The sequence below is a fragment of the Coregonus lavaretus genome, assembly GCF_964263955.1.
Source record: "Coregonus lavaretus genome assembly, contig: HAP1_SCAFFOLD_1045, whole genome shotgun sequence".
NCBI lineage: Eukaryota > Metazoa > Chordata > Actinopteri > Salmoniformes > Salmonidae > Coregonus > Coregonus lavaretus.
In genome coordinates, this window is record NW_028160857.1 from 158,902 (window position 1) to 170,000 (window position 11,099).

General features: G+C 37.4%; 1 long non-coding RNA gene across 1 annotated transcript in view; it reads left to right on the top strand.

Annotated features, from left to right (window-relative positions):
• The first annotated feature begins 10,386 nt into the window (after nt 1-10,386).
• LOC311121386 overlaps nt 10,387-11,099 on the top strand; it is a 5,629-nt gene continuing 4,916 nt past the window's right edge. The window contains exon 1 of the long non-coding RNA XR_014612271.1: nt 10,387-10,476. This is a non-coding gene — a long non-coding RNA (uncharacterized lncRNA). The remainder of the gene's footprint in view (nt 10,477-11,099) is intronic.

An 11,099-nucleotide genomic window follows, 5' to 3' on the forward strand; every position in this document is an offset into this window, starting at 1 on the left:
TATATAGTAGTGTTTATAATGTTACCTCATCAGCATAGCAGGTATTTATATAGTAGTGGCATAATGTTACCTCATCAGCGTAGCAGGTATTTATATAGTAGTGTTTATAATGTTACCTCATCAGCGTAGCAGGTATTTATATAGTAGTGGCATAATGTTACCTCATCAGCGTAGCAGGTATTTATATAGTAGTGGCATAATGTTACCTCATCAGCGTAGCAGGTAGTTATATAGTAGTGGCATAATGTTACCTCATCAGCGTAGCAGGTATTTATATAGTAGTGTTTATAATGTTACCACATCAGCATAGCAGGTATTTATATAGTAGTGGCATAATGTTACCTCATCAGCGTAGCAGGTATTTATATAGTAGTGGCATAATGTTACCTCATCAACGTAGCAGGTATTTATATAGTAGTGTTTATAATGTTACCTCATCAGCGTAGCAGGTATTTATATAGTAGTGGCATAATGTTACCTCATCAGCGTAGCAGGTATTTATATAGTAGTGGCATAATGTTACCTCATCAGCATAGCAGGTATTTATATAGTAGTGGCATAATGTTACCTCATCAGCATAGCAGGTATTTATATAGTAGTGGCATAATGTTACCTCATCAGCGTAGCAGGTATTTATATAGTAGTGGCATAATGTTACTTCATCAGCGTAGCAGGTCTTTATATAGTAGTGGCATAATGTTACCTCATCAGCGTAGCAGGTATTTATATAGTATTGTTTATAATGTTACCTCATCAGCGTAGCAGGTATTTATATAGTAGTGTTTATAATGTTACCTCATCAGCGTAGCAGGTATTTATATAGTAGTGGCATAATGTTACCTCATCAGCGTAGCAGGTATTTATATAGTAGTGGCATAATGTTACCTCATCAGCATAGCAGGTATTTATATAGTAGTGGCATAATGTTACCTCATCAGCGTAGCAGGTATTTATATAGTAGTGTTTATAATGTTACCTCATCAGCGTAGCAGGTATTTATATAGTAGTGGCATAATGTTACCTCATCAGCATAGCAGGTATTTATATAGTAGTGGCATAATGTTACCTCATCAGCGTAGCAGGTATTTATATAGTAGTGGCATAATGTTTCCTCATCAGTGTAGCAGGTATTTATATAGTAGTGGCATAATGTTACCTCATCAGCGTAGCAGGTATTTATATAGTAGTGGCATAATGTACCTCATCAGTGTAGCAGGTATTTATATAGTAGTGTTTATAATATTACCTCATCAGCGTAGCAGGTATTTATGTAGTAGTGGCAAAATGTTACCTCATCAGCGTAGCAGGTAGTTATATAGAAGTGTTTATAATGTTACCTCATCAGCGTAGCAGGTATTTATATAGTAGTGGCATAATGTTACCTCATCAGCGTAGCAGGTATTTATATAGTAGTGGCATAATGTTACCTCATCAGCATAGCAGGTATTTATATAGTAGTGGCATAATGTTACCTCATCAGCGTAGCAGGTATTTATATAGTAGTGTTTATAATGTTACCTAATCAGCGTAGCAGGTATTTATATAGTAGTGGCATAATGTTACCTTATCAGCGTAGCAGGTATTTATATAGTAGTGGCATAATGTTACCTCATCAGCGTAGCAGGTATTTATATAGTAGTGTTTATAATGTTACCTCATCAGCGTAGTAGGTATTTATATAGTAGTGGCATAATGTTACCTCATCAGCGTAGCAGGTATTTATATTGTAGTGGCATAATGTTACCTCATCAGCATAGCAGGTATTTATATAGTAGTGGCATAATGTTACCTCATCAGCGTAGCAGGTATTTATATAGTAGTGTTTATAATGTTACCTCATCAGCGTAGCAGGTATTTATATAGTAGTGGCATAATGTTACTTCATCAGCGTAGCAGGTATTTATATAGTAGTGGCATAATGTTACCTCATCAGCGTAGCAGGTATTTATATAGTAGTGGCATAATGTTACCTCATCAGCGTAGCAGGTATTTATATAGTAGTTTTTATAATGTTACCTCATCAGCATAGCAGGTATTTATATAGTAGTGTTTATAATGTTACCTCATCAGCATAGCAGGTATTTATATAGTAGTTGCATAATGTTACCTCATCAGCGTAGCAGGTATTTATATAGTAGTGTTTATAATGTTACCTCATCAGCGTAGCAGGTATTTATATAGTAGTGGCATAATGTTACCTCATCAGCGTAGCAGGTATTTATATAGTAGTGGCATAATGTTACCTCATCAGCGTAGCAGGTAGTTATATAGTAGTGGCATAATGTTACCTCATCAGCGTAGCAGGTATTTATATAGTAGTGTTTATAATGTTACCTCATCAGCGTAGCAGGTATTTATATAGTAGTGGCATAATGTTACCTCATCAGCGTAGCAGGTATTTATATAGTAGTGGCATAATGTTACCTCATCAGCATAGCAGGTATTTATATAGTAGTGGCATAATGTTACCTCATCAGCATAGCAGGTATTTATATAGTAGTGGCATAATGTTACCTCATCAGCGTAGCAGGTATTTATATAGTAGTGGCATAATGTTACTTCATCAGCGTAGCAGGTATTTATATAGTAGTGGCATAATGTTACCTCATCAGCGTAGCAGGTATTTATATAGTAGTGTTTATAATGTTACCTCATCAGCGTAGCAGGTATTTATATAGTAGTGTTTATAATGTTACCTCATCAGCATAGCAGGTATTTATATAGTAGTGGCATAATGTTATCTCATCAGCGTAGCAGGTATTTATATAGTAGTGGCATAATGTTACCTCATCAGCGTAGCAGGTATTTATATAGTAGTGTTTATAATGTTACCTCATCAGCGTAGCAGGTATTTATATTGTAGTGTTTATAATGTTACCTCATCAGCGTAGCAGGTATTTATATAGTAGTGGCATAATGTTACCTCATCAGTGTAGCAGGTATTTATATAGTAGTGGCATAATGTTACCTCATCAGCGTAGCAGGTATTTATATAGTAGTGGCATAATGTTACCTCATCAGCATAGCAGGTATTTATATAGTAGTGGCATAATGTTACCTCATCAGCGTAGCAGGTATTTATATAGTAGTGGCATAATGTTACCTCATCAGCGTAGCAGGTATTTATATAGTAGTGGCATAATGTTACCTCATCAGCGTAGCAGGTATTTATATAGTAGTGGCATAATGTTACCTCATCAGCGTAGCAGGTATTTATATAGTAGTGGCATAATGTTACCTCATCAGCGTAGCAGGTATTTATATAGTAGTGTTTATAATGTTACCTCATCAGCATAGCAGGTATTTATATAGTAGTGGCATAATGTTACCTCATCAGCGTAGCAGGTATTTATATAGTAGTGGCATAATGTTACCTCATCAGCGTAGCAGGTATTTATATAGTAGTGGCATAATGTTACCTCATCAGCGTAGCAGGTATTTATATAGTAGTGGCATAATGATACCTCATCAGCGTAGCAGGTATTTATATAGTAGTGTTTATAATGTTACCTCATCAGCGTAGCAGGTATTTATATAGTAGTGTTTATAATGTTACCTCATCAGCGTAGCAGGAATTTATATAGTAGTGTTCATAATGTTACCTCATCAGCGTAGCAGGTATTTATATAGTAGTGGCATAATGTTACCTCATCAGCGTAGCAGGTATTTATATAGTAGTGTTTATAATGTTACCTCATCAGCGTAGCAGGTATTTATATAGTAGTGGCATAATGTTACCTCATTAGCGTAGCAGGTATTTATATAGTAGTGTTTATAATGTTACCTCATCAGCGTAGCAGGTATTTATATAGTAGTGGCATAATGTTACCTCATCAGCGTAGCAGGTATTTATATAGTAGTGGCATAATGATACCTCATCAGCGTAGCAGGTATTTATATAGTAGTGTTTATAATGTTACCTCATCAGCGTAGCAAGTATTTATATAGTAGTGGCATAATGATACCTTATCAGCGTAGCAGGTATTTATATAGTAGTGTTTATAATGTTACCTCATCAGCGTATCAGGTATTTATATAGTAGTGTTCATAATGTTACCTCATCAGCGTAGCAGGTATTTATATAGTAGTGTATATAATGTTACCTTATCAGCGTAGCAGGTATTTTTATAGTAGTGGCATAATTTTACCTCATCAGCGTAGCAGGTATTTATATAGTAGTGGCATAATGTTACCTCATCAGCATAGCAGGTATTTATATAGTAGTGGCTTAATGTTACCTCATCAGTGTAGCAGGTATTTATATAGTAGTGTTTATAATGTTACCTCATCAGCGTAGCAGGTATTTATATAGTAGTGTTTATAATGTTACCTCATCAGCGTAGCAGGTATTTATATAGTAGTGGCATAATGTTACCTCATCAGCGTAGCAGGTATTTATATAGTAGTGGCATAATGTTACCTCATCAGCATAGCAGGTATTTATATAGTAGTGGCATAATGTTACCTCATCAGCGTAGCAGGTATTTATATAGTAGTGTTTATAATGTTACCTCATCAGCGTAGCAGGTATTTATATAGTAGTGGCATAATGTTACCTCATCAGCGTAGCAGGTATTTATATAGTAGTGGCATAATGTTACCTCATCAGCGTAGCAGGTATTTATATAGTAGTGGCATAATGTTTCCTCATCAGTGTAGCAGGTATTTATATAGTAGTGGCATAATGTTACCTCATCAGCGTAGCAGGTATTTATATAGTAGTGGCATAATGTACCTCATCAGTGTAGCAGGTATTTATATAGTAGTGTTTATAATATTACCTCATCAGCGTAGCAGGTATTTATGTAGTAGTGGCAAAATGTTACCTCATCAGCGTAGCAGGTAGTTATATAGAAGTGTTTATAATGTTACCTCATCAGCGTAGCTGGTATTTATATAGTAGTGGCATAATGTTACCTCATCAGCGTAGCAGGTATTTATATAGTAGTGGCATAATGTTACCTCATCAGCATAGCAGGTATTTATATAGTAGTGGCATAATGTTACCTCATCAGCGTAGCAGGTATTTATATAGTAGTGGCATAATGTTACCTCATCAGCTTAGCAGGTATTTCTATAGTAGTGGCATAATGTTTCCTCATCAGTGTAGCAGGTATTTATATAGTAGTGGCATAATGTTACCTCATCAGCGTAGCAGGTAGTTATATAGAAGTGTTTATAATGTTACCTCATCAGCGTAGCTGGTATTTATATAGTAGTGGCATAATGTTACCTCATCAGCGTAGCAGGTATTTATATAGTAGTGGCATAATGTTACCTCATCAGCATAGCAGGTATTTATATAGTAGTGGCATAATGTTACCTCATCAGCGTAGCAGGTATTTATATAGTAGTGTTTATGATGTTACCTAATCAGCGTAACAGGTATTTATATAGTAGTGGCATAATGTTACCTCATCAGCGTAGCAGGTATTTATATAGTAGTGGCATAATGTTACCTCATCAGCGTAGCAGGTATTTATATAGTAGTGGCATAATGTTACCTCATCAGCATAGCAGGTATTTATATAGTAGTGGCATAATGTTACCTCATCAGCGTAGCAGGTATTTATATAGTAGTGGCATAATGTTACCTCATCAGCGTAGCAGGTATTTATATAATAGTGGCATAATGTTACTTCATCAGCGTAGCAGGTATTTATATAGTAGTGGCATAATGTTACCTCATCAGCGTAGCAGGTATTTATATAGTAGTGGCATAATGTTACCTCATCAGCGTTGCAGGTATTTATATAGTAGTTTTTATAATGTTACCTCATCAGCGTAGCAGGTATTTATATAGTAGTGTTTATAATGTTACCTCATCAGCATAGCAGGTATTTATATAGTAGTGGCATAATGTTACCTCATCAGCGTAGCAGGTATTTATATAGTAGTGGCATAATGTTACCTCATCAGCGTAGCAGGTATTTAAATAGTAGTGGCATAATGTTACCTCATCAGCGTAGCAGGTATTTATATAGTAGTGTTTATAATGTTACCTCATCAGCATAGCAGGTATTTATATAGTAGTGGCATAATGTTACCTCATCAGCGTAGCAGGTATTTATATAGTAGTGGCATAATGTTACCTCATCAGCGTAGCAGTTATATATATAGTAGTGGCATAATGTTACCTCATCAGCGTAGCAGGTATTTATATAGTAGTGTTTATAATGTTACCTCATCAGCGTAGCAGGTATTTATATAGTAGTGGCATAATGTTACCTCATCAGCGTAGCAGGTATTTATATAGTAGTGTTTATAATGTTACCTCATCAGCGTAGCAGGTATTTATATAGTAGTGGCATAATGTTACCTCATCATCATAGCAGGTATTTATATAGTAGTGTTTATAATGTTACCTCATCAGCGTAGCAGGTATTTATATAGTAGTGTTTATAATGTTACCTCATCAGCGTAGCAGGTATTTATATAGTAGTGGCATAATGTTACCTCATCAGCATAGCAGGTATTTATATAGAAGTGTTTATAATGTTACCTCATCAGCGTAGCAGGTATTTATATAGTAGTGGCATAATGTTACCTCATCAGCGTAGCAGGTATTTATATAGTATTGGCATAATGTTACCTCATCAGCATAGCAGGTATTTATATAGAAGTGTTTATAATGTTACCTCATCAGCGTAGCAGGTATTTATATAGTAGTGGCATAATGTTGCCTCATCAGCGTAGCAGGTATTTATATAGTAGTAGCATAATGTTACCTCATCAGCATAGCAGGTATTTATATAGTAGTGGCATAATGTTACCTCATCAGCATAGCAGGTATTTATATAGTAGTGTTTATAATGTTACCTCATCAGCGTAGCAGGTATTTATATAGTAGTGGCATAATGTTACCTCATCAGCGTAGCAGGTATTTATATAGTAGTGTTTATAATGTTACCTCATCAGCGTAGCAGGTATTTATATAGTAGTGGCATAATGTTACCTCATCAGCGTAGCAGGTATTTATATAGTAGTGGCATAATGTTACCTCATCAGCGTAGCAGGTAATTATATAGTAGTGGCATAATGTTACCTCATCAGCGTAGCAGGTATTTATATAGTAGTGGCATAATGTTACCTCATCAGCGTAGCAGGTATTTATATAGTAGTGTTTATAATGTTACCTCATCAGCGTAGCAGGTAGTTATATAGTAGTGTTTATAATGTTACCTCATCAGCGTAGCAGGTATTTATATAGTAGTGTTTATAATGTTACCTCATCAGCGTAGCAGGTATTTATATTGTAGTGTTTATAATGTTACCTCATCAGCGTAGCAGGTATTTATATAGTAGTGGCATAATGTTACCTCATCAGTGTAGCAGGTATTTATATAGTAGTGGCATAATGTTACCTCATCAGCGTAGCAGGTATTTATATAGTAGTGGCATAATGTTACCTCATCAGCATAGCAGGTGTTTATATAGTAGTGGCATAATGTTACCTCATCAGCGTAGCAGGTATTTATATAGTAGTGGCATAATGTTACCTCATCAGCGTAGCAGGTATTTATATAGTAGTGGCATAATGTTACCTCATCAGCGTAGCAGGTATTTATATAGTAGTGGCATAATGTTACCTCATCAGCGTAGCAGGTATTTATATAGTAGTGGCATAATGTTACCTCATCAGCGTAGCAGGTATTTATATAGTAGTGTTTATAATGTTACCTCATCAGCGAAGCAGTTAATTATATAGTAGTGGCATAATGTTACCTCATCAGCGTAGTAGGTATTTATATAGTAGTGTTTATATTTATATTGTGTTATATTTTTTTGATATAGTGTTATATTTTAGTCATTTAGCAGACGCTCTTAACCAGAACGACTTACAGGAGTAATTAGGGTTAAGTGCCTTGCTCAAGGGCACATCGACAGATTTTTCACCTAGTTGGCTCGGCGATTAGAACCAGCGACCTTTCCGTTACTAGCACAACGCTCTTAACCACTAAGCTACCTGCCGCCAAGTATGTGAAGAGGGTGAAAGTGTGAGTGTGTGGCATCAATATGCATGTGTGTGTGTTTTGTGTGTTTGAGTGTATGTAGTATGTGTGTGTGTGTGTTTATATACATGAACCCGATTTTTTGGTACCCTACCCAAGATCTGTGCCTCCACACAATCCTGTCTCTGAGCTCTATGGACAATTCCTTCAACCTCATGGCATGGTTTTTGCTCTGACATGCAATGTCAACTGTGGGACCTTACATAGACAGGTGTGTGCCTTTCCAAATGATGTCCAATCAATTGGATTTACCGCAGGTGGTCTCCAACCAAGTTGTAGAAACATCTCAAGGATGATCAATGGACACAGGATGCACCTGATATCAATTTCGAGTCTCATGGCAAAGTTTTTCGCTTTGTCATTATGGGGTATTGGGTCATTATGGGGTATTGGGTCATTATGGGGTATTGGGTCATTATGGGGTATTGTGTCATTATGGGGTATTGGGTCATTATGGGGTATTGGGTCATTATGGGGTATTGGGTCATTATGGGGTATTGGGTCATTATGGGGTATTGTGTCATTATGGGGTATTGGGTCATTATGGGGTATTGGGTCATTATGGGGTATTGGGTCATTATGGGGTATTGGGTCATTATGGGGTATTGGGTCATTAAGGGGTATTGGGTCATTATGGGGTATTGTGTCATTATGGGGTATTGGGTCATTATGGGGTATTGGGTCATTATGGGGTATTGGGTCATTATGGGGTATTGGGTCATTATGGGGTATTGGGTCATTATGGGGTATTGGGTCATTATGGGGTATTGTGTGTAGATTGATGAGGATTTGTTATTTATTTAATCCATTTTAGAATAAGGCTGTAATGTAACAAAATGTGGAAAAAGTCAAGGGGTCTGACTACTTTCAGAATGCACTGTATGTTGGAGTGTGTGGGTAGAGTCCAGTCAGGGTGCATAGCATCAGTGCAAAAGAGTCAGTGCAAAAAAGGGTCAATGCAAATAGTCCGGGTAGCCATTTGATTAAATGTTCAGGAGCCTTTAGGTCCCAGACTTGGCTACCAGGTACCGCTTGCCATGCGGTAGCAGAGTGAACTGTCTATGGCTGGGGTCTTTGACAATTTTCCTTCCTCTGACACCACCTGGTATTGAAGTCAGGGAGGGAGGGAGCTCAGCCCCAGTGATGTACTGGCCCATCCAAGCAGTTGCCATACCAAGCAGTGATGCAGTCAGTCAAGATGCTCTGAATGGTGCAGCTCTATAACTTTTTGAGGATCTGAGGGCCCATGCCAAATCTTTTCATCCTCCTGAAGGGGAAGAGGCGTTGTCGTGCCCTCTTCATGTCTGTGTTTGGACCATGATAGATCCTTAGTTATGTGGACACCGAGGAACTTGAAGCTCTCAGCCCGCTCCACTACAGCCCCGTCGATGTGGAAGGGGGTTTGCTTGGTCCTCTGTTTCCTGTGACCACAATCAGCTCCTTTGTCCTGCTGACGTTGAGGGAAAGGTTGTTGTCCTGGCACCACACTGCCAGGTCTCTGACCTCCTCCCTGTATGCTGTCTCATCTTCGTCGGTGATCAGGCCTTCCACCGTCGTGTCGTCCACAAACTTAATGATGGTGTTTGTCATGGTGAAGTTATTTATTACACTTTGGATGGTGTATCAATACACCCGGTCACTACAAAGATACAGACGTCGTTCCTAACTCAGTTACCGGAGAGGAAGGAAACCACTCAGGGATTTCACCATGAGGCCAATGGTGAATTTAAAACAGTTACAGAGTTTAATGGCTGTGACAGGAGAAAACAGTTGCTTACCAAGATGACATTGAATGTTCCTGAGTGGCGTAGTTACAGTTTTGACTTAAATCGGCTGGAAAATCTATGGCAAGACTTGAAAATGGCTGTCTAGCAATGATCAACAGCCATCTTGACAGTTTGAAGAATTTTTAAAATAACAATATGCAAATATTGTGGAATCCAGAAAGACTGTAATGGCTGCCAAAGGTGATTCTAACATGTTTTGAATCAGGGGTGTGAATACTTATGTAAATTAGATATTTCTGCATTTCATTTAAAATACATTTGCAAAAATTGTTTTACCTTTGCCATTATTGGGTATTGTGTGTAGATGGGTTCAATTTTTTTTTTTTTATCCATTCCAAATTCAGGCTGTAACACAACAAAATGTGGAATAAGTCAAGGGGTATGAATACTTTCTGAAAGGACTGTATGTAAATATGTATATTTAATATTTTCCTCTATGTACCATGTAGGTAAAAACACTTTCTACACCACTCTGTCTGTCTCTCACTGTCTCTCTCGCTCTGTCTGTCTGTCTCTCTCTCTCTCTCTCTCTCTCTCTCTCTCTCTCTCTCTCTCTCTCTCTCTCTCTCTCTCTCTCTCTCTCTCAAAGTGCTGTGTAATGTGGTCCATTGTGAGCTGGTCTCAGTGTGTGAGGAAGAGGATGGAGATCTGAGAGTAGACTGTCATGTGGAACCCAGGTATCTATCTATCTATCTATCTATTCAATTCAATTTCAATGTAAGGGCTTTATTGGCATGGGAAACATGTGTTAACATTGCCAAAGCAAGTGAAGTAGATAGTAAACAAAAGTGAAATAAACAATAAATATTAACAGTAAACATTACACTCAGAAGTTTCAAAAGAATAAAGACATTTCAAATATCATATTATGTATATATACAGTGTTGTAACAATGTGCAAATAGTTAAAGTACAAATGGGAAAATAAATAAACATAAATATGGGTTGTATTTACATTGGTGTTTGTTCTTCACTGGTTGCCCTTTTCTTGTGGCAACAGGTCACAAATCTTGCAGCTGTGATGGCACACTGTGGTTTTTCACCCAGTAGATAAGGGAGTTTATCAAAATTGGGTTTGTTTTCGAATTCTTTGTGGATCGCTGTAATCTGAGGGAAATATGTGTCTCTAATATGGTCATACATTTGGCAGGAGGTTAGGAAGTGCAGCTCAGTTTCCACCTCATTTTGTGGGCAGTGTGCACATAGCCTGTCTTCTCTTGAGAGCCAGGTCTGCCTACGGCGGCCTTTCTCAATAGCAAGGCTATGCTCACTGAGTCTGTACATAGTCAAAGCTTTCCTTA